The following is a 26,293-nucleotide window of genomic DNA, read 5'->3' on the forward strand; positions in this document are numbered from 1 at the left end:
GATGCCCTCTCTCACCACTTCTGTTCAACATAGTCCTCGAAACACTGGCCAGAGCAATTAGACAGACGAAAGAAATTAAAGGCATAAAAATAGGAAAAGAAGAACTTAAATTATCACTGTTTGCAGATGATATGATTCTATACCTAGCAGACCCAAAAGGGTCTACAAAGAAGCTATTAGAGCTAATAAATGAATTCAGCAAAGTGGCAGGATATAAGATCAACACGCATAAATCAAAGGCATTCCTGTATATCAGCGACAAATCCTCTGAAACGGAAATGAGGACAACTACTCCATTCACAATATCCCCCCCAAAAATAAAATACTTGGGAATCAACCTAACAAAAGAGGTGAAAGATTTAAACAATGAAAATTACAGAACCCTAAAGAAAGATATAGAAGAAGACCTTAGAAGATGGAAAAATATACCCTGCTCATGGATAGGCAGAACTAACATCATCAAAATGGCAATATTACCAAAAGTTCTCTATAAGTTCAATGCAATGCCAATCAAAATCCCAACAGCATTTCTTGCAGAAATAGAAAAGAGAATCATGAAATTCATATGGAATAATAAAAGACCCAGAATAGCAAAAACAATGCTAAGCAGGAAGTGTGAATCAGGCGGTATAGCGATACCAGACTTCAAACTATACTACAGAGCAATAGTAACAAAAACAGCATGGTACTGGTACCAAAACAGGTGGGTGGACCAATGGTACAGAATAGAGGATACAGTAACCAATCCACAAAACTACAACTATCTTATATTTGATAAAGGGGCTAAAAGCATGCAATGGAGGAAGGATAGCATCTTCAACAAATGGTGCTGGGAAAACTGGAAATCCATTTGCATCAAAATGAATCTGAATCCCTATCTCTCGCCATCCACAAAAGTTAACTCAAAATGGATCAAGGAGCTTGATATTAAATCAGAGACACGGCATCTGATAGAAGAAAAAGTTGGTTATGATCTACATACTGTGGGATCAGGCTCCAAATTCCTCAATAGGACACCCATAGCGCAAGAGTTAACAACTAGAATCAACAAATGGGACTTACTCAAACTAAAAAGTTTTTTCTCAGCAAAAGAAACAATAAGAGAGATAAACAGGGAGCCTACATCCTGGGAACAAATCTTTACTCCACACACTTCAGATAGAGCCCTAATAACCAGAATATACAAAGAACTCAAAAAATTAGACAATAAGATAACAAATAACCCAATCAATAAATGGGCCAAGGAACTGAACAGACACTTCTCAGAGGTGGACATACAATCAATCAATAAGTACATGAAAAAATGCTCACCATCACTAGCAGTCAGAGAAATGCAAATCAAAACTACCCTAAGATACCATCTCACTCCAGTAAGATTGGCAGCCATTAGGAAGTCAGACAACAATAAGTGCTGGAGAGGATGCGGGGAAAAGGGCACTCTTGTTCATTGCTGGTGGGACTGCAAATTTGTGCAGCCAATTTGGAAAGCAGTATGGAGATTTCTTGGAAAGCTGGGAATGGAACCACCATTTGACCCAGCTATTCCCCTTCTCGGTCTATTCCCAAAAGACCTAAAAAGAGCATGCTACAGGGACACTGCTACATCGATGTTCATAGCAGCACAATTCACCATAGCAAGATTGTGGAATCAGCCTAGATGCCCTTCAATAGATGAGTGGATAAAAAAATGTGGCATTTATACACAATGGAGTATTATTCTGCAGTAAAAAATGACAAAATCATAGAATTTGGAGGGAAATGGATGGCATTAGAGCAGATTATGCTAAGTGAAGCCAGTCAATCTTTAAAAAACAAATACCAAATGACTCCTTTGATATAAGGGGAGTAAACAAGGACAGGGTAGGGACAAAGAGCTTGAGAAGAAGATGTACATTAAACAGGGATGAGAGGTGGGTGGGAAAGGGAGTGAGAAGGGAAATCGCATGGAAATGGAAGGCGATCCTCAGGGTTATACAAAATGACATATAAGAGGAAAGGAGGGGTAAGACAAGATAATACAAAGGGAAGAAATGATTTACAGTAGAAGGGGTAGAGAGAGAAAAGCGGAGGGGAGGGGAGGGGAGGGAGGATAGTAGAGAATAGGACAGACAGCAGAATACATCAGACACGAGAAAGGCAATATGTCAATCAATGGAAGGGTAACTGATGTGATACAGCAATCTGTATACGGGGTAAAATTGGGAGTTCATAACCCACCTGAATCAAACTGTGAAATATGATGTATTAAGAACTATGTAATGTTTTGAACGACCAACAATAAATAAAAAAAAAGTATCAATCATAGTTATTTAAAAATATATGTCTGATAACTCAAAAAAAATAAATAAATATAAACTATAGCTCTTACCTCAATAGTCAACATTGTACTTTCAACAAATGTACATGTATTTAATCTAATAGTTTATAACATTAATTGGAATCAATCTTTCTATGTTTACTTTCCTAGAACTAGTTTATACTAACTCCTCTTGCCACTATTCATCCTCTAGCACTATCTGCTATTGCCTCAAATAACCACCATCCATGTCTCCTATCTTATTGTGAATTATTCTTTTTATTCTCTCTCTTTCTCACTCCTTTTTGCACTATTCTTCTTCTTCCCCCCATCATCCCTTTTTTAATGTTCTAGCAGGTTCACTAAATTTAATAAATTAATTTTTGATGTATTACAGACATTTACTACAAGCTTAAACCTGGATTTGAGAAACTGTGGAGAACAATACCAAGATTTTTGATACTCATAGGGTTGAATAGTATGACACTTGGCTCTGAAACGATTACAGTAAATAGGGTTCAGTGACATGTCTTAAATAGATACTGATATTGGAATCAGCAGAGGTCACATATTGACTTAAAGTATTGATATCTGGATATTCACCCAACCCAGAGCTCTTAAGAGAAAGAAGCTCACAAAGTAGACTTTGCTTAAAATAAAAAGTGATAACTACCCCATTATATCGGTAGAAATATAAACAATATGAAAAAACAAGGGGAAAAATTTCCCCCAAATCTGTAATGCTTCTACAGCCAACTACCTTAACACCAAAGTGGATGAAACATTGGAGAAAGAATTTAGAAAGTGCATATTTAAAATGTACCATGAGCTAAATAAAAAAAAAAAATGCAAGGAGTAAAATTAGAAAGAAAATACAAAAAAAAAAAATACAAAAGTCACAAAAAAGGGAGAGAAATTCTGTAAAAGAACCAAAATGAAATCCTGGAAATTAAAAACTGAATAAACCAAACTAAAAATCCAGCTGGACACAGTGACACATGCCTCTAATTCCAGTGGCATGAAAGACTGAGGCAGAAGAATTTGCAGTTCAAAGACACCTTGTACAACATAGTGAAGCCCTAGGTAACTAACAAGATCCTGTCTTAAAATAAAAAGATACAAAGGCCTGAGGATGTTGTTAAGCACCCCTGGGTTCAAAGCCTAATTACTAAAAAAAAAAAAAAAATCCTGTGGAAATCACCTCTAATATTTTAGACTACTTTAAACATAGATTTTTCAAGGCCTTGAAGACAAAGTACATAATTCTGAAAAGAAAGTTGACCATAAAGAAAATATGTTAAGAGACCATTATAAGAAACTTCAAGAATTCTGGGATTACATCAAGAAGCCAAATTTAAAAATCACTGAGCTAGGTGAAGGCTCTGAAGTACAAGCTAAAGGGATGCACAATTTTTTCAATGAAATATCAGCAAAGTTACCAAACCTTAAGAATGAGATGAAAATCTAAATACTAGAAGCATATGGTCCTCCAACTAATCATAATAGATTCACTCTAGGACACATTATAATGAAAATGCTTAACATACAGAATAAGGATAGTTTTGATACAATTTTAAAGGCTGCAAGGAAAAAAATGGCTGGTCACATTTAGAGGTAAACCATTCCAGATCTCAACTGATTTCTCCAAAGACCCTAAAAGCCCAAAGGGCTTGAAATAATATATACCAAGCTTGAAAGAAAATGGATGCCAGCAAAGAATACTACATTCAGCAACATTAAGCTGCAGAATTGTAGATGATATTAAGTCTTTCATGATAACCATAAGTTAAAAACATTCATAACAAGAAACCTGCACTACAAGTCATACCCAATAAAATATTTTATGAAGAAAAAATAAGAAATAAAAATGAAAACCAGAATAGAGAGGAATTACACTAATATAATAGATAATTAATGTAGAATCAAGTCCAATTTAAACATTACAAATAAATCAAAATGGTAGGAAATAAAAATCATCTCTCAATAATAACACTGACTATAAATGGTCTAAACTCTTCAATCAAAAGACATAGGCTGGAAGATTGGATTAAAAAACAAGACCTAGCAATATGCTGTCTGCAAGAAATTTACCTCATTGGTAAACTGAAGGTGAACAAATAGAAAAAGACGTATCATGCAAATGGTACTCATAACCAAGCAGAGGTAGCTATTCATATTTCAGATAAATTTGACCTTGATCCAAAATTAATCAGAAGAGACAAAGATGGTCAATTCATACTACTTAAGGAAATAATAAGTCAACAAGATATAATAACCATAAATATTTATGCCCCAAATAAAAGATTACCTATGCATATCAATCAAATCCTTCTCAACATTAAGAATCAAATAGACCACAAAAAATAATACTGGGTGGCTTTAACACATCTCTCTTACCACTGGATAGATCACTGAGACTCAAACTAACTAAAGATTCTACAAAACAAAAAAATACAATTAATAATATTCACCTACCAGACATCTATAGAATATTTCATCCATCAATGTCTAAATTCAGTTTTTGCTCAGCAGCATATAGAAAATTTTCTAGATAGACCATAATTTATGTCACAAAATTAATTATAGCAAATACAAAACAATAGAGATAATACATTGCATTCTAACAGATACGGGAACAAAGTTAGAAGTCAACAATAAGATAAAAAACAGAGTCCATTCTAAAACCTGAAACTTAAATAATAACCTTTTGAATGATGAATGGAGTTTTAGTTAGCTTTTTCACTGCTGTGACTTAAAGACCCAACAAGAACGATTTTAAGGAAGGAAAATTTTATTTGGCTATTCAGGGTTTCAGAGGCCTCAATCCATAGATAGTGGCTCCATTCCTTGGGGCTGAAAGGGAGGCAGAACATCATAGTAGAATGTTAGAGTCTGTAAACAAGTCAAAATAACACCTGGCATTTTGCCAGGGGAATGTTAGAATTCGTAAACAAGTCTGCATGGTGCCTGGCAAAATGCCAGAGGGAGTGGTTTGAGAAATAACAAAAGCGAGCCATTAAGTGTGGAGATTCCTTATTGGTTGACTGATGTATCTAGTTTATGCTAATTAAGATAAGCTGTGTGAAATGTATAAATACTTCTGTTGTCCTACAATAAACGGCTCCTACTCCTGCTGTATCAACGTACACAAGTTGGTCGTCCCCCCCACCCCGTTATTTTGCTGCAGCCAGACTGCGGCAGTAGAAGAGCATGGCAGAGGTAAGCAGCTCACATGATGATCAGTAAGCAGAGACTTCACTAGATACAAAATATATACCCCAAAGCCATGCCATCCAATGACTCACCTCTTCCAGCCACACCCTACCCACCTGCAGCCCCATCCAGTTAATCCTATTGCAGAATAAAGTTACTGATTGGATCAAGGCTTTCAGGGCTCCATCAATCCTTTCACCACTACACTTTCTTGCATTGTCTCACGTATGAGCTTTTAGAGGATACCTCACATGCAAACCATAACAAATGGATAGTATAAGAAATAAGGGGAGAAATAATCTTAGAAGTATATGGGAATAGTGATACAAAATATCAAAATCTTTCGGACAATATGAATGTAGTTCTAAGAGGAAAGCTTATACCATTGAATTTATATACCAAAAGAATAGAAAGATACCAAACAAATAATCTCATTACATCTAAAGGCTCTAGAAAAAGCTGAAAAAAAAATACCACACCAAAATCAGTAGAAGAAAGAAAATAATATAAATCAGACAAAATCAATTAAATTGAGATGTAAAAAACAAAATGAAGTGTTGGTTTTTTGAGAGGAGAAAGAAAAATTGTTAAACTGTTGGCTAAACTCACCAAAATAAAGAGAAAAACCCAAATTAATAAAATCCAAACTGAAAAAGGAAATATCACCACAGACACTACTAAAATACAGTGGATTATCAGAGACCATTTTGAAAATTTATATTCCAATAAGCTAGAAAAGCTTGAAAATATTGACAAATTCCTTACTTAAATGGAACCATAGGATATAGAAAACTTAAACAGATCAATATCAAGTAATGAAATTGAAGCAGTAACCAAAAGCTTTCCAACAAAGAAAAGCATAGAACTGGATTATCAGTTGAATTCCACCAGACCTTAAAAGAAGAAACAATAACAACACTCTTCAAATTATTCCATGAAATAGAAAAGGAGGGACCTCCTGAAGCTCACACCTTGATACTGAAAACAAAGACTCATAAACAAAGAAAACTTCAGACTAAATTCTTGATAAACATGTGCATAAATTATATATATAGTCAATAGACCTTTATTTTATTTATTTTATTTATATGTGGTGCTGAAAATCAAACCATTGCCCCAAACATGCTAGGAAAACAATCTACCACTGAGCTACAACCCAAGCCCTGCATAATTTTTTAAATAAAATATTGACACACTGCACACAACACATTAAAAAGACAGTACACCATGATCAAGTGGGTACAGAAATCAGTAAATGTAATTCACCACATAAATATAGTCAAGGTCAACAATAACATAATTATCTCAATAGATACAGAAGAAGCAATTGACAAATATGGACAGATTCATGTTTAAAACACTGGAAAAACTAGAGGTAGAAGGAACTTAACATTGTGAAGGCTATATATGACAAACCCAAGGCCAATATTTTTACTGAATGAAGAAAAACTGAAAGCATTTCCTCTAAATACAGGAACAAGATAAGGATGTCAGTTTTCAAATCCTTTTAACATAGTTCTTGAAACTCTAGCCAGAATAATCAGGCAAGAGAAGAAAATTAAAATGATACAAATAGAAATGAGAGTGAATTATCTGTTTGCTGATGACATGATCATATAATTCGAAGACCCAAAAACTACACCAGAAGACTTCTAGAGCTCATAAATTAATTCTGCAAAGTAGCATGATACAAGATCAAAAGCAGTAAATCAATCACTTACCTAAACTCTAATAACAAATCTGGCAAAAAAAATAATAATTATGATAAGTATGCCATTCACAATAGCCTCAAAATAATACATGGGAACCAACCGAACAAAAGAGGTAAGAGACCTTTACAATGAAAACTATAGGAAACTAAATAAAGAAATTTAGAAAGAACTTAAAATAAGAAAAGACCCCCCCCCATGTTCTTAGATAGGCAGAAATAATATTGTCAAAATGGCCACAGTATTAAAAGCATAATGCAGATCCAACACAACCACCAATTCCAATAACATTATTCACAGAATTAGGAAAAGAAGTTATAAAATTTATTTGGAGAAGTAAGAGACCCAGGATAGTCAAAGTAATCCTTGGTGATAAATGGAAAGCAGAAGACATCACAATATCAGACTTCAAATTATACTACAGAGGTAGAGTAACAAAATCAGCACAGTATTGGCACCAAAATAGACACGAAGATCAATGCATTAGAAAAAAGACACAGAGACAAAACCACATACATTCAGTTTTCTGATGATAGACAAAGGTGCCAAAAACATACACTGGAGTAAAGACCCTTTTTAACAAATAGCTTTCTTAGAAGAAAATGTAGGCCCTACACAAATATTTTGATTCAGGAACTGACTTCCCTAATGACTCCTAAAGTGCAAGTAATATAAAAAAAAATCATTAAATGGGATGGCATCAAACTAACAAGCTTCTTTACAGCAAATAAAGCAATCAAGAATATGAAAAGAGAGCCTACAGAATTGGAGAAAATCTTTGCCATGTGAACCTCAGAGAGGGCATTAATTTTCAAGACATACAAATAATTTTAAAAATGCAAATTAAAACAACTCTGAGATTTTATTTCACTTCAACCAGATTGGCAATTATCAGGAATACAAGTAACAATAAATCTTGGTAAGAATGTGGAAAAAGATACACTCATACCTTGTTGGGGAGAATGGAAATGAGTGCAATTTCTCTGGAAAGCAGTATGGAGATTCCTCAAAAAACTAAGTACATCCAAAGACTCCAAATCAGTGCACCATCAGGATGCAACCACATCAATGTGTATAGCAGTACAATTCATAACAGCCAATCTATGGAACCAGTCTAAGTGTGTCCACAGATGAGTGGATAAAGAAAATGTGATACATATACACTATAAACTATTATTCAGCTATAAAGAAGAATAAAATAATGGTATTTGATAGTAAATGGGTGGAAGTGGACATTATCATGCTAAATTAAATAATCCAGTACCCCAAAGTCAAAGGCTAAATGTTCTTTTTTATTTGTGGAAGCTAAAAAAAAAATAAGGAGTGAAACGGGAGTGGTTAAAAAAAAGGAAGAAAAAAAGAGAAGGAAAAAAGGGAATTTCATCAAAATAAAGGAAAGATGAGTAAAGTAGAAGTTAAGGAGGAGGAAAGAGATGTGAATGGGAAAAACAGTGGAATGAATCAGAGATTGAACTTTTGTATATGCATACATGGATGTAGCACAGTGGGTAGGGCATTGTGTGTACCCATAGGATACAAATTAAAAAGAAACTGTGTGGCATGGTGGTACACACCTGTAATCATAGCCACTGGGGAAGTTAAGACAGAAGAATGATAAGTTCAAATCAACATCAGCAACTTAGCAAAGCCCTAAGCAACTTAGTGAGAACCTGTCTCAAAATGAAAAAATAAAATTAAATTAAATGTCCAGAAGCATTGTGGGCTATTTGTGGACTACACTGGTATTGCAGCCAGTGAAGTGGAGAATATGGAGTCTGGGAACTTCCTGTGTAATTTCATCTGGCCAAGACCATCCAAACACATTGTGAACCCTATTCAGCTCTGCCTGTTCCATATACCATGGGAGATTGGGTTACCTGCTGTAGCTACACAGCCTCCCAGAGACAAAGTGACCTGCCAAGATGCTGTCAATCTACTGACTTCAAGACAACATGCAGTAAGACTCCACCCTTGAAACCTTATCTCTGCCTTTGATGTACTCCCTTAAATAAACTGGACCTATCAAATGCTCTACTTTTAAAACTATTTTTCTGACTGTGTCTTTTGTTCTTCACTCATTATTTCTGACTGATTTTCTCTGGAGGCTTCCAGCCTCCTGGGCAGGAAGAAGAACACCTTGGTGAGGCACTGCTAGCCTCCTCAAAATAAAATAAAATAAAAGGGGCTTAGGATGTAGCTCAGTGGTAAAGAGCCTCTGGGTTAAAACTCCAGAACTTCCCCATCCATTAAATAAATAAATAAATTCTCAATGGAATGAACAGGGAGGTTAGTGGGGTGGTGTGGTGGTAATGGCAGGGACTAAATTGGAATGGGTTTTGTTTCATGCTTTTGTGAATACATCTGGGTGGATCATGGTGTGGTTTATAGCTAAAGAAAAAAATGAATCTTCTAAAGTTTACTTGTGGTAATCACACCTAAAAAGTTAAAAACATATTATGAAATTAATTACAATTTATGAAAATAAATTAGTGGACTTCATGGGACTTGTTGAATAAATATTTTGAGAATCCAAGACGATAAATACTAAAAAATAAACTTTGAAGACAAAGGAAAGGCCTTTGAGACTTTTCTGGCTTAATTTATTGAATGGTCAAAAGCTTAAAAAAATATTTGAAAGGAAATTTTTCAATCTATTACAAAAATAGATAAGTTAATAAACATTAATCCATATTTATTCTAAAAAACAACATATCATTGGAATCTGTTGTGGTTCTTAAAATCACTGGATATTTTGCACATTTGGTTTGTAAAAATATAAATAACTTTAAGAATTGGCAAATTTTAGACTGATCGCCAGACATAATATTATATTTCTATAAACACACACACACACAGACACATACACACACACACACACACACACACACACACCTATACATTCCCTGATATTAAATAATATCTTCGATCATTTTTATCAGTTAAGACATTCATTATGTAACTTAGTCTTACATACAGAGCAATGTAGAAATTTTTACTTTTGGGAGAAGAAACTCAGAAAGATTTGTGTCAAAAGCACTGTGATAGAAATTGATTTCAGTTTTCTAAGTTCTTTCTGAAATTATCCTCTATTCTGGGTTTTTAATGATTGTCCAGTCTACCCACTGTATCTGTAATTTACTTTTCTATGGATTCAACCAACCAGGGTCAAAATTTGGGGAAAAATGTGTCTCTACTGAACATGAACAGACATTTTCTTCTTGTCATCTTTCCCATACAATACAGTCTAAGATGTACTTACGTTGCACTAGATATTAAAGAGATGGTTTTAAAAACCCAGGAGAATGTACATAGTTTCTCTACAAATATTATACCACTTCATATAGGGGACAGGAGCACCCAGGAGTATAACATCTCTGGTGGTCCTAGAACCAATTCCTAGTGGATACCAAGATGCAAGTATACCATTTTTAGGCCTGGAAAGATTAGTTATTTTCAGAAGTGTATGTAATATCCAGATTCTGTGAAAAATTGGGATTTACTAATTTTTTATATAAAAATCTCAGGAAAAAATGCTGAAAGTAGTGAAGTAGAAAAGCCATAACAATGTTTATTTCTGCTAGAATTCTTGATATTCCCTGAGTGTATATATTCAATATATTCTCATAGGGAGTTTAGTTTAGTTAATTTTTTTAAAAACCTCCATTCAAGGGAATGTATGTATTAAATTTGAAAGTGAAGGTGTGCTCTACCTTACATGTAAAGAGTGAGCATCCTAAAATTACCCTTTTAAAGAGAGTGATCTAAACTTTTATTTTCCCATGCAAGAAATTCTTTCCTGAAGAACTGGGGAAAGCCACATATTTTAACGCTGGCTGTAAAGATAATAAAGATGTCTGTGATGAAATCTTTAAGAAGCAATTCAAGATAATTTAGTAATGATTTTGTTCCACACTTAAGATATCCTCAGATCTGCACAGCATAATAAATAAAGCAAGGAATGCATGCTGCTCTTAGGAGGATGATTAAAATAAATATGTGTCAGGGTTCCAGTTCAACAAATACTTTTGTAAATAATATAAGTCCATTGTCTTTTCAAACTGAGAAATTCAGAATTACAATACTTTGGAGAGTACCATAAGCCAGTGGGAAACAAGTTAGGATGGAAAAGAGTTATATATTTGGGAGTGAGGATACCTATGCACAACTGTGTTGGAAGAGAGGACATTAGTTAAAAACATGAAAAAGCAATGCTGTAAAAAGAATACCAACCAATATTCAATAATATTCTTCTGGGACAAGAAATGGACTGCCTAAATACTTATTCAGAACACAAAGAATGATAAGAATTAAAGATATTTGGTCTGGAAAAATGTAAACAGAGAATCAGGCTTCATGTTCCAGCTCCTTTGCAGTTCGGAATCAAAAGAATTAGAGAACACCTACTCAGTGAAGTGGGTGACTGAGAGTATTATTGAGGTAAAATACTGAATAGTCAGAAACTCTAGCTACTTGGATGATTGAAGGGATTTACTCAATTCTAAATTTATATCTAATGTCAATACCAGTGCAGATTGGTAATGAGATGGAGTTACACAAAGTGGGAGAAAGAAAAACATACCTGACAAAATTATAATAGAAACAGTGTCAGAGAGGAAAATCAATCTAAAGTTAGCTGAATCGGGACATGCACAATGGGCAGCCACATTTAGATGTTTTCTGCATTTCTCAATTTATAAGCAGTAATTATGGCAGACAGTCATGTTGAGGCTCCCTTATCTTGGCCTCTAAGCCTGCATTTTAGGGAAACATAATCCCCTACATCTCAATCTCCCCTATATATGACAATAAATAGTATCATGGAGAAATGACCTGGTTGCAAGCTGACTGAATGATTTATACAGTTAGAGTGCTATGCTCCTAAAGCCAGTGAAACTCACTGTCTAACAGAAGGAAAAGAGCAGGGTTACCTGCACTGCTCAGATGCACAGTGTTTCTCCCCCAACACTGAAGATTCCAAGGTTTACACAAAGTATCCTGTTCATATCTGACAAGGGTTCAGTTTGCTGGACAGGGATACATAGGTGCCAGACCCTCTGCAATATGACAAGAACTACAGGTTTTCAGGTGAGTTGTGGAATCTTTGGAGCCACCTAGTTCTGCACAGGAGGAAGGCAACCCCTGGTGCTGCTGAGAGCCACAGCCAAGTCGGAATGTCCCCTGGCATTTTGCCAACAGTATTGGTTGAGAGGCGAGCCATTACTGTCCGCCTCAGCTGCGCTACTTTTGAGTTCTCGAAGAGTTCCCATTAAGTTCTGGTTGAGCTCTCACAGGGATTCCTGAAGAGTTCGCATTGGTTGGGGAAGTGCCGGAGGAGGGATTTCTGGTTGTTGGTTCCTGGAGGAGCCAGGTGGCATTCGGGAGAATTCCCGTGGACCTTGTTTGGAGTGTGCTGGTGGAGTTCAGAAATAAAGTTTGTTCCTGCTTCAGTGGCTTGTGATTTGTGCCCAGCTGGACTGCAGCATGGTGCTTCTCCCCATGAACCAAGAAAACAAAAAACCTGACTGATGCCAGGTAAGGATTAGGCTACAAAGATGGGAATGGCTCACAGTATCCAGGTGGCCTGCTGGCTTAAAGGCAAACAGCCAACTACCCACATCAGTCCAGGTTTGTGCTTGAAATAAATAGGAGGATGGTATGGAGACTAGATGTATAGACTACAATAATAGAGCTCCACATAACCTTAAAGAATATAACACACACATGTTTGTGTGTATACACACACATACATACATCCCTCCTCCCAAAGCAGTACACAATACTGATACACTACCTCCAGGCCTGAAAAAGCCTAAAAGTACCTGAAAAGGTTATCTACATATTAAAGACCTCAATATGAAGAACTTTTAGCCTTTTTCTTATGTGTTTTATATTTCACTGGTATTGTTTCCTATGTTGAATTGTTTGGATTCCTGTCACTTCTTTTTATTTCATTCTTTTATATGAAATAAAAATACTTAAGAATTTTTTCTAAATTCAATATGAAATGTTAATTGGCCTGAACACATATTTTTATTATATATGAATATATCAAAGCATCACATTTTACACTAGAAATAAAAATAATATTTGGCTATTGTGCTTTAATTTTTATTAAAAGGGAGAATTAAGATGGTGAGCAATCAGGAGGATACATGGGATATTGCAAACCATAAGATTTAAACAGAAAAGAATGGTAAGAAATGATGTGTTTAAATTTTTAAGTGTTTATTGTTATATAATGTTTCCCTCCATGGGTTCTCAATTATTGATTAAATTATTTTGTACTTTATATATGCAATTATTGATTGTGTATTTCTTGGGTAACTGTTTTAACACAGAGGCCATAATACCATTCATTTATATCTGGGGTTAAAGAGTCACCAATTCAGAAAAAGACAAAGCAGAATGTAGTACAGCCACACACAGGAATTGAGGGGACAGTTTAAGATATGCTTTCATTTTGTTATTTAGGAGACAATCCCTAAATCAATAACAGTTAAACCTTAACAGCACTTAAAACTAAAGCTGACATTGATTTCAGATAGAATCTAACCATTGTCAAGATGTTACTTTATATCAAATTGTCATTTACTTATTTTTCCACTCCAGTTAATATGACATCTGAAAAGGTGACATTTATTTTAAGTTAGATACACCATATTTTAAGTTAGATATGGTTGATAATAATACATATTTCAAGAATTTCTGTTAGGGCTGGGGATGTGGCTCAAGCAGTAGAACGCTTGCCTGGCATGTGTGCGGCCGGGGTTGGATCCTCAGCACCACATACCAACAAAGATGTTGTGTCCGCCGAGAACTAAAAAAAAAATAAAATAAAATATTAAAATTCTCTCTCTCTCTCTCTCTCTCTCAAAAAAAAAAAAAGATCTCTCTCTCTCTCATTAAAAAAGAATTCTCTCTCTCCCTCTCTTTAAAAAAAAGAATTTCTGTTATTAAAATACATTTCTTTATTTGGAAAATACAAAGGTAACTTTCATACTGTGCTTCTTAGACACAAATATTCAAATTAGATCAAGCTTAAAAAAAATAAACTTTCTATGCAATGGCTTTATCTTCAGATTTTCATGCAATTCTTTGAAATATCCATTGGCTTCAAGTAAATTCCTGAGTCCAGTTCTCCAACTGTCCCACATATTCTCTATAAAACCTTAGGACAGGCAGGTGCTCCGAGAAATTCCTTTGCCTAACTCAACCTAGTCTGTAGTGACCATTACTTGACCAGTTATATATCAGAGTACCTAAATTGTATCCATCTATCACTCAAGCCCAACTTCTTGCAGAAAAAAAAGAATAATAGATAATTCCTTTGGCTATATTACCTCAGATTCATATTGTTACAACTCATGAAACTTATTATCTTATTATTCATAAAACATATGAAAGAATCTGGACCAAATATCTTCATAATAGTTACATTTTTATGATGTCTTATTGCTCTAACAAAATATCTGAGGTTGGTGACTTATAAACAAAAAGAAACTTATTTTAAAGTTTTGGAGGCTCACAAACCTGGCAATGCATAGATCAGTTTATATGAGGCCTCATTGATAGGGGCTCTGCAATAGCCCAGCATATGAGATGGGGAAATATTACATGATAAGACAGAAAGGCATAAAAATTTGGGGGAAGGCTTCATTTTTTTCTAACCATTTTCATGGGAGTGGATAATCAGAGTTCTATAAGAAGTATGGTAATCCCTTCCAAAGGCAGAAACCATGATAATCTCATAACCCTCCAGTAGTTGCCACTCCTTAAAAGTACCATCACCAGTCCACACTACTATGCTAAGAAAACTGCATATCCAGCACATGATCCTATAGTGATACACTGAAATCATATTCAAATCATAGCTATATGCAATAAAGAACAGTAATGGAGATAAATAGTTAAGGTATTTTGCTATGTGTATACCTAAACTAAATACAAAAGACAAAGCATTCTGCCTAAAAAGCAAGAAGACATATTATAAAGATGATTTCAATTGAGCACATTGACTTTGCAATAAAATTATAAACTGCTATTATACCAATAGTTACAAGAAATTTCTGAATCATTTTCAATTTAAAAAGGCTTTGAATTCATTTGGATTGCAATATGGAAAAAATCACTGTTTATATTTGATCTTGATTTTACATGGCTGGGTTCCCTAGAATTGAATGCTATTTAGGTAGATTATGCTTTATTCATGTACATTTAGAAGAACTCTGTGGCCTGCTAAGAGTAAGTGTTAAGTGACTAAGGTGGATGAATGGATGGGTGGATGAACCATTGATGAAGAGATGCACCATTACACTATGAATATCAGAGTCATACAGGTTATTTTCATCCCATTAGTCTCTTAACTGCCCCTCTTACATCTTTGTTTCGGAGGGTATAGATGAGTGGGTTGAGGCTAGGTGTGACAACAGTATAAAACAGAGCAATGAACTTGCCTCGGTTTTGAGAATTTTCTGTTGGTGGCTGGAGATACATGCACATGACTGGAATGAAAAAGAGGGAAACCACCATAAGATGGGCTCCACATGTCCTGAAGACTTTCTGAAGTCCAGGAGTTGACTGCATCCTCAGTACTGCCCGAGCAATGACACCACAGGATGTCAGAATGAGGACAAGAAGTATGATAACAACAATAGAGGTTGTGACCATGATGTTCATCTCATTAGCATGAGTATCAAAACAGGATAATTGCAGGAGTGCTGGTACTTCACAGAAGAAGTGATCCACTTGTAGTCTTCTTTCTGAGGCCATTGGGGGGAGGAGGGGAGAGAATAGAAGTTCAGCATATTAGACAAAGGGAAATGAAGGGAAGGGAGAGGGAATGGGAATAGGAAAGACAGTAAAGTGAGTTGGGTATAACTTTCCTATGTTCATATATTAGTACACAATCAGTGTAACTCCACATTTTGTACAATCACAAGAATGTGATTCTAATAAAGTTATTCTCCATGTATATATATAATATGACAAAATACACTCTACTGTCATGTATATCTAAAAAGAACAAATTAAAAGATTTTTTTAAATGAATGCAATGACAATAGAAGCTTGTGAGGATGTAGGGAAGGAACTCTTATACATTTTTGGTGGGAATGTAAATTAGTGCAACTAGTATAATCACAGTGAATATGAGCATTGAGTTTCAAAAACAAAAAATAGATTTTCAGTGAAACCCAGCTATGCCACTTCCTAATATTTATTGAAAAGAAAAAAATAGCATATGTTATGCAATATGTGGTATACTAAATATGGTACATACAAAGAAAGAAGTTTCATTCAATCATAATAAAGATAGTATGTCTTTTGCAGGAAAACAGATGATACTCTGGACCATCATTTTGAGTAAAATAAATGAGATTCATAGACAAAGCTTCATTTTTTCTCATATATGGAGGCTAAAAGAAAAAAGAAGCTGGGCATGGTGGTGTACACCCATAATTCCAGGGGCTCGAGAGGCTGAGGCAAGAGGACCATGGGTTCAAAGCCAGCCTCAGCAAAAAGAGAGGTGCTAAGCAACTCAGTGAGACCCTGTATCTAAATGAAATACAAAATAGGGATGGGGATGTGGCACAGCGGTCTAGTGTCCCCAAGTTCAATCTCTGGTACCCCCACCCCCCAAAATAGGAATAAAGAATACAGGAAAAAAAGAGACTTCATGAAATCAGAAGGGATACCAGGAGATTAGAGGAAGTGAGTCAAGGGAGGGAGGAGGGCAGTTTGTGTTGAATTGAGGGTGAAATATTTTTATGTACACACAACTATGCCACAAGTAAACCACCCATTCTGTACAACTCATATGCACCAATAAAAAGATATTTTAGGAACATATGGAAACATTTTAATCTTTAGTAGAAATACATATGAATCAACACTGGAAATACCACAATCAAGTAAATACAACAATTTGGTAAAATATTTATGCAGGAATACCACAGTGAAGAAGATATATAAATGGAAAACTCACAAGTATTTAAAGACAGGAGTAATGAATGTTTAGTACACCTTGTATTTGTAATCTTATTTAATAGTTCAAGAAATATTCAATACCCAAATTTGATAGATAAAAGACATGTGTTTTATTGATGCTTGAGGTTGTACAACATGTCAGACTGGAATTTGACTGTGTTTCTGTTATGAAAAATCCATACAGTTTCTGCCTTAAGAGAAGATATTTCCAAAGAGGATGAAAATGTAAGAATATGTATTTAAATGTTGAATCATTCAATATGTTACTTGGAGCAATATGTAAGATTAGAAGGGGGATATGTATTGAACTAGAACTGACGAGTAGACACAAGAGCAATATTAGAGTAATAATGTAATCCCTGTGATTACATTAGGGATAGTGAAAGGTATTCTGGAGTATGAGAACACTTGGAATAAATATGTCAATGTTACTGCAACCTTCTTTGCAATATATAATTGAATTCTTTAAAAAAAAAGTTTTGTAGTTGAAGATGGAATTGTAGTTGTTTCATTTTTATGTGGTGCTAAGGATGAAACCCAGTGCCTCACACAAGCTAGGCAAGTACTCTGCCACTGAGCCACAGCCCTAGCCCAAATAAATGGATTCTTGATCAGGATAAGATGTCTAAAAATGTAAAATATAGGAAAAATGCAAGAGATCAATATTGGATATTGATGTAGAAATTTCATTAAAATTTTATTTGGGAATGAGATGAGTCAATGGTAATGGTGACATTTTAAAGCCTAGAGAACTGAATAGATGGCGGTAGTTTTGTTGTGAACTTTAATATCATGAAAGCATTTTTAGGAGCAGAAGTTTAAAATGACTTTAAAAACTGATGTCAAATTTCAAGGAAGATGTTATTAATTATCTGTAAGAAGGAATGTACTTCAATTATAAAAAGGGAGAACAGATTTTGTTAAAGAGGATCTGACTTATAACTGAGGAATAATGAAAAATTTGTTGTTTCTCCTTTTGGAAACATTAAAGAAATTCTATCTTTATCATGAATGAAATATATTTGGTAAACTATTTATGCAGACAATAGTGTGATGTGTTATGTAATAAATATTTTCACGAAAAAAATACTGGGAAATGGAAAGTTGAACATCAGTAGTTTCTTTGGATCATTCTACATCTTGAAAGTTTGTAATTCTTTCCCTCAGAATAATTCTTGACAGTGAATATATAGTACTTATACACTACTAAGTTTCAGATTTCAGGATCTTTGTATTTATATAATGTGAAACAGTGAAGCTCAATGAAGGGTTAAATGGAGAATAGGTGGATATTGAAATGTTTTAGTAGTGAAACTGTTTTAAAATATTATGATGAAATTTATTTCTTGCTATAAACAAAATTCTTTCCATGGTGCAAGCAATAGAGTCATCACATCATGGAACCCTTCCGTTCTTCTATTCTCAGGAGACTGATTTTCTCAGATCGCAACTTCTTAAATGCAAAAAATCCTTTAAGTATCTCTCCCTAGACTATACAAATTATTCTCAAAGACTGTATAACTAATGACTGAATCTAACTGAATTTACTAACTTTTAGGCAAAAGGACATATCTGATGGGTGACCATAATGGAATGATTAATAATTATATGTTTCTGCTTATCTATGCATATTAATAGCTCTGTTAGTATGTACTTTTCATGTCTTTTAAAAAGATAACAAATACATTCGTTTTGTTAACTATATTCTGATTAATATATTCCACTTGTATAAGCATGATTCTTGTTATAAACATAATGTAATATGATAAGCATGTAGGATTACGTCTTCAAATTGGTAATTGATGTGGTGTGACCAGGTATTTTTGATTTGAGAGAAGTATCAGAGAAATTCACTTAATTTTCAAATAACTGAGGGAAAACAAAATACTTTCACAAATATCTCATTTAAAACCACTAAAAATTGTATGACTATATAAAAATAATGAGATACATTCTTTTAAAATAACTACAATAAAAGGATGATATATCGTTTATTATCTAAGAAACTCCCTATAACATATTAGATGTAAATATCTGTGCATTCAATATGAAGTTTATACTAAATTATTCATTGTTATTCATGTAATAAGCAATAAAAAGATCTGAAAACAGAACATGCTGATGATTTGATGATTTTGCCCAAATATGCTTTTGGATCCCATGACTTAACTGAAGTCTGTTTTCAGTCCCCCATATCCCCCAACCGCCAGAATTTTTTCCAGGACCTAATCCAGGATTCTGTGTTGCCTTTAGCTGTCATGTTTTTCAGCCTCCTCAATCTTGGTTTCCTTTTTTCATGACCTTGACATAAAAATGAGGTCACACAGAAGAATAACACAGAGCTATCGTCTTTGACTTCCTGGAAGATACATTTGTGCTAGTAATCATTTCCTTCAGAGTTACAAAAGGAAGAGATAACTGAGCATCTACATTAAGAATTTACTGCACAAGGATAAGCATAAGAAGAAGTAGACAAAAATTTGGAGTCATCGGTATGTATAGAGAGGAGAATTTCACAGGCTAAAGAAGCTGGTACTTCCACATAGGCTCCATTACTATATAAGACTAGATTGACTTTACTCTTGATTTTTCATGAAGTTGTATAACAAATTCATGAGTTCTATGTAGATATCATTTCACAAACTATGACTTAATGGTAAGGGTAGGCAATGGGAGGATTTAAGATCTTCTAGCTTATTTTGTGTGTTGTTGACCATGAGAATGCTCAGGAGAGCTAAAAATTTATTGTGATATTCTGATTTTGTCACAGATGGTTGTGTAAGGTTAGGTTACTGCTTCTCCTCCCATCAGTTTCCCTTTTGAAAAATGAGTAGATTTGTATAATCTTGCTTAAATTAAAATTGCATACATTACATATAAATAAATTGAAATATGCAAAATATTTAAAAAATCTGTATAAATCTTTTGAGGAAGTTTTGTTAGCTGATTTCTGTTTTAGACTATAAATTAAGCAGACTATCATGCAAATATGGTTAGGATTTAATACTACATGTGTTATAATCACAACATTCTAATGGAAAAGATGTTTAAATGTATAAAAGAGAATTCAATGTTTTATAAGCCAAAAAGGGAGAATAGAGGACAGGGAATTTTAAAATTGGAAAAAAAATCAAGTAGAGAGAAATGAATGACAGGTGCCAAAATATGACTTTTTATTCTCTTCTCCCCCACCAAGAATCATTATTTACAATGCATATTCATACACACCTACAAAAAAGAGCTTTTACAACAGTTAAGTAGTTGAAATAAGAAATTATAGTACCTAGTGTACCAGAGAAATAAGAAAAGACATTGAGAAGATGGAGAGTATCACATTATCAGCATCATTTATTTCCCAAGACCTGAGAGGCAAAGTATCAAAAAGAGAATACCACTCAAAATGGGGGATGAATAATGAAGTGAGCAGTTATATTTAACCCATCATTTCTCAAGAAAAACCTAGTACCAGGGCAGATCCTTTGATTCTAGGATGCACTCTAGTCCTAAAAAACCGTTGGCCATAGACCAGCACCTGCAGACCAATCTGTAGGTTGGAAACCAAGGATCTATATGTACAAATCAGACTCCAACACCAGATCAGGTCCAGGCTTCAGGCTCATTCTTATGACTTCAACTGTTGCTGGTTGTTATTATCTCATGCTTCACACCTGATAGAGTATTTATTATGAAAATGATCAAAAATAACAAATGTTGGCAAGGATGTAAAGAAAAGGGAAATTTCCTCACTGTTGAAGGGAATATAAATCATTCCATATGGAAAACACTATGAAAATTCCTCAAGAAGTGTCTTATCTGCAATATGATTTTTAAAATGTCACTTTTGAGTATGTCTCTAAAACAACTGAAATCCCCATGTCAAAGAGATGTCTTCTCTATATCCATGTCAATTACAACATTATTCATAAAAGCCAAAATATGGAAAAATCCTATCATCCACTGAAAAATGAATGAATAAATTAATGTATATATGGATGTGTGTGTGTAATCATACACATTAGAATACCTTAAAAAAGAAAGAAATCCTGATTTCATAATGATTAATGAATCACAATAAAATATACTGCAAGTTCTCACTTATATTTGAATCTAAAATGTTGAATTCATAAAAGAACTGACAAGTAGAATGCTACTTATCAATTGGTCTGGAGATTCAGAAGAAAATGAGAAATGAGAAAATCTTGATCAAAGGAGAAAAGTTTCAGTTTGACAGGAAATATATTGAGTTGATGTCTACAACATGGTGACTATAATTAATGCCACTACATTGTTCACCTGAAATTTTGATTTCAAGAAGATGACTATATACTTGTAAAGGGAAAAATACAACAAGAAATATAACTATAATAATTACTTATGCCCCAAATGTCAATGCACCTAATTACATTTTAAAAATCCCACTAGTGACACTAATCCTGATAGACCTCAATACAATAATGCCGGGGGATTTCAAGAAACCCCTATCATCAATAGACAGGTCACCAAACATAAAATAAAAAAGGTATTTCTGACTTAAATAACACTATAAATAAAATAGACCTAATACATATTTTACAGACTATTTTATCCCAAAGAGCCAAATTCAATTTCTTTTCAGCAGTTTATGAAATGTTTTCCAAAACACACAATATTCCAGGCCACAATGTCTTAGCAAATACTGAAACACTGAAATAATCCCATGCAGCCTATCAGATAATAATGGAAAAAATCAGAAAATGGAATAAGGAAAATTATAAAAACCACATAAAACATAGCAATTGAACCATATTCCTCTTAAAAATGAAGAATAGATCATAGAAGAAATTAGAGAAGTTAAAAAAGAAATTCTTAAGAAACAAAAAAGAACAGAGATAAAACATTACAAAGTCTCTGGGACAATACAAAGGCAGTTCCAAGAGGAAAGTTTATAGCACTGAGTGCCTATATTAAAAAAGAAAAGAATATCCAGATAGCAAATAAATACATTCATGCTACCCCTCAAGGCATTAGAAAAGAAATAATAAACCAATTCAAATAGCAGTAGAATACAGGAAACTATTAGATAAAAGCCAAAATTAATGAAATTGAGAATAAAAAAAATGAATTCACTGGATCAATACAACAAAGAATTGATTCTTTGAAAGATAAACAAGATTGATAAATCCACAGCTAAACTCACCAAATGAAAGAGAGAAAAGACCAAAATTACAAAATTCAAGATGAAAAAAAATATATATCACTAAAGACACTCCTGAAATCCAGAGGATCATTAGAGACTATTTTAAAAATTTATATTCCAATAAACTGGGAAATCTAAAAGACATTGACAAATTTCTAGACACATAAGACCTGCCCAGATTGAACCAGAAAGACAGAAAATCTAAACAGACCAATATCAAGTAATGAAATTGAAACAGCAATTTAAAACCTCCCAACAAAGAAAAGTCCAGGACCAGATAGATTCTTATCTGAGTTCTACCAAACCTTTAAAGAAGATTTAAAACTAGTCTTTCTAAAAAATAATTCCATGAAATTGAAAGGAGGGGAACATATGAAGTCAGTATGACACTAACACAAAAACCAAAGATACACTGAGAAAATAAAACTGTCCACCAATATCCCTGATGAACATAGATACAAAAATCTTTAATAAAATACTAGTAAACCACATTCAAACTTACATCAGGAATATAGTACTCCATGATCACGTGGGCTTCATTCCAGAGAAAAAGGTTGGTTCAACATGTAAAAATTCATAAAAAATAATTCAGCACATATGTAGAATGAAGGAATAATCATATGTTCATCTCAATAGATGCAGAAAATTCTTTTGAAAAAAATCCAGCGCCCATTCATTTTTAAAACACTGGATAAACTAGGGGAAAATATATTTACCTAAGCATGTAAAAGGCTATATGTGACAAACCCAAGGCATTATCATACTGAACAGAGAAAAACTCTTAATGATTTCCTCTAAAGAACAAGACAAAGAAGTCCACTCTTACCACTTCTAATCAGTATAACCTTTGAAACTCCATCTAGAGTACTCAGGCAAGAGAAAGAAATTAAAGGAATACAAATAGAAAAATAAGTCAAATTATTTGTTTGCTGATGACATGATCCTATATGTAGACTCCCCACCTCAAAAATAAACTCCACCAGAAAAATTTTATTTAAAAATTTAAATAAATTCAGCAAGTTAGCCAGACACAAGATAAACATTCATAAGTCAAATTCTTTCATGTACTTCAATAGTAATTCTGCTAAGAAATAAATCAGGGAAAGTATCCCATTCACAATAGCTAAACTAAAATAAAATATTTATAAAATAATATTACCAAGGAGATAAAAGACTGCTAAATTGAAAACTACAAAAAAACAAAGACAGAAATTTAAAAGGAACTTAGAAGATGGAAAGACCTCCCATGTTCTTGGGTACACAGAATTAATATTATGAAAATGGTCATATTACCAAAAATATCATACAGATTTCATGTAATCCCCTTCAAAATCTCAGTGGTATTCTTCACAGAACTAGAAAAATAAGTACTAAAATTTATTTGGAAGAACACAAAGCTAAAATAACCAAAGCCATTTTGAGAAAGAAGAGTGAAGCTGGACACAAAGCTCTAGTAACAAAAACAGTATGGTATTGTCATAAAAGCAGACATGAAGACCAATGGAGTAGAACAAAAGACAGAAACAAATGCATATAGTTACAGTCATGTGAGCCTTGAAAATGTCCCCAAATTATGTGCTGGAGAAAAGATAGGCTTTTCCACAAATGGTATTGGGGAAACTGGATATGCATAAAATCCTACACAAAAGTCAAGTCAAAGTGAATCAAACACAGAAACCTTGCAACTTCTAGAAGAAAATAAGGGCCAACACTTCAACATATTGGCACAGGCTCTGACTGCCTGAACGAGACCCCCAAAAGTACAAGAAATAAAATCAAGAATTGATAGGTGGGATGTCATCAAATTAGAAAGCTATTACACATCAAAGGAAACAATGAAGAACATGAAGAGAGAACCAAGAATTGAAGAAAATCTTTGCCAGCTACTCCTCTGACAGGGGACTATTATCCAGAATATATAAAAAACAAAATAAAGAAAGAAGGAAATAAATAAAGAATCTAATCAAGAAAAAATGGGCAAAAGATCTAAAAGAGATATTTCTCAAAACAAAAATTTCAAATGACCATCAAATACATGAAAGAAAAATGTTCAACATTTGTAACAATCAGGGAAATACAAATGAAAATTACATTGAGATTTCATCTCACTCCAGTTGTAATGGCAATTATCAAGAATACAAATATATATATTAAGTATTGGGAAAGATATGGGGGGGGAGTACACTCATTCATTGTTGGTGGAAGAACAAATTATTGCAACTACACTGGGAAAGAGAATAGAGATTTCTCAAAAAACTAGAAACAAAGCCAAAAGGTGACTCAATTATCCCACCCCCACTCCAGTATTTATCCAAAAGAATTAAAATCAGCATACTATACAGATTCAGCTACATCAATGTTTCCAGTGGCACAACTCACAATAGCTGAGATATGGAATCAGACGAGATGCCCATCAGTAAATGGATGGAGTAAGAAAATGTGATATATACACCAATATGATATATATGTAACAATATGTATTTGTATATGTATATGAGTTCTACTCAGCCATAAAGATGAATGAAATTATGGTGTTTGTCAGCAGTTAATGGAGAATATAATACTAAGTGAAATAAGCCAGACTCAAAAAAAAAAAAATCAAAGGTTAAGTGTTTTCTCTTATATGCAGAAGCTACATCAAAGTCCTTGGAGGTGGAGCATGAGGACTGGATATCATAAAGATATAGGGAAGATCAGTCGACTAGAACAAGGAGATTGAAGGTGAGAGAGAAGGAGAGAAAATGTAGAACGAATTTGACAAAATTACAGTATGTGCATGTATTAATATACCACCGTGAATTATGCCTTTATGTGAATATACAAAGTATCAGTTAAAAATAAATAAATAGATAAGTGGAAGACAGACCAATAGAGTAGATGAAGAGGAATTTGGGGAGAAGCTGAGGGGAAAGGGGATAACCAGGAAATGAAATGGAGTAAATTAAATTCCATGCATGTATAACTTTGCTAAAATGAACCTGTTATGTATAACATAATAAAGCACTAATAAAAGAAAAAAAGACAAGAATACTCTATATGTACATTGAAGCAAATTTTACTCATGTGCTATTTCACTGTATATACTCTTTATTATTTCTGGGGATCCCTTTAAATACACAATTACTGCTTCTTAATTTTATGGGTAGTAGTTTAAGACAAAGGAGCATACATTCCTGCTATTGTTCATGTCAACCTGGTAATAAAGGTAGAGTCACATAAACAATAAAAGAGCCACTGAACAGAATCAGTGTAATTACAAGCCACATAGGAAACTGAGGGGAATTGTCAAGTGTAGTTTCATTGCATAATGTAGGAAATAGTATTTGAATTAATTATTGCTAAATTTTAATGGCCTTAAATATTATAGCTAATAACTGACTTACAGAAAAAAAATTCAAGGATTGCCAAGATGCTACTTTATCTTTAATTCTTTTTTACTCAATTGTCCATTCCAATTTATATGACTAAAAATTAAAAGGCTGACATTCATACTTCAGTTATTTTAGATGGAGGTGAATGATAATATAAACAAAAATATTTCTTATGTAAAACACATTTCATTACTGGTAAAACATAGAAGTGGGATTTTATAATATTAATTACATATATTCAAAATAGACCAAGCTTAAGGAGAAAACTTTTTCATTAAAACAGCATTAATAACAAATTGCTAATCACAATTAAACTTAATAATTAAAACTTTAGTTTGAATTTTCCAATTTAAGGAATAATTGTGAATATAAGAATTGTAAACATATTAAATGGATTTTTTCATTCAAAATATTGGACCTTGGAAGTATTATGCTTTTGTTGAATAAAAAATTATTTTCATAAATAGTTATGACTCTTAGATGATTTTTTCCTTTTGTGTGTTCTTAAGCATTTGTTGGAAAGATAAATAGTCTCTTTTGTTTC

At 33.6% G+C, this 26,293-nt stretch overlaps 1 pseudogene; it reads right to left on the minus strand.

Moving 5' to 3' along the window:
* Window positions 1-15,561: 15,561 nt before the first annotated feature.
* The window catches only part of LOC113200094 (olfactory receptor 2J1-like), a 103,520-nt pseudogene continuing 92,788 nt past the window's right edge, over window positions 15,562-26,293 (minus strand).

Source organism: Urocitellus parryii, chromosome 8, assembly GCF_045843805.1.
Source record: "Urocitellus parryii isolate mUroPar1 chromosome 8, mUroPar1.hap1, whole genome shotgun sequence".
Lineage (NCBI taxonomy): Eukaryota > Metazoa > Chordata > Mammalia > Rodentia > Sciuridae > Urocitellus > Urocitellus parryii.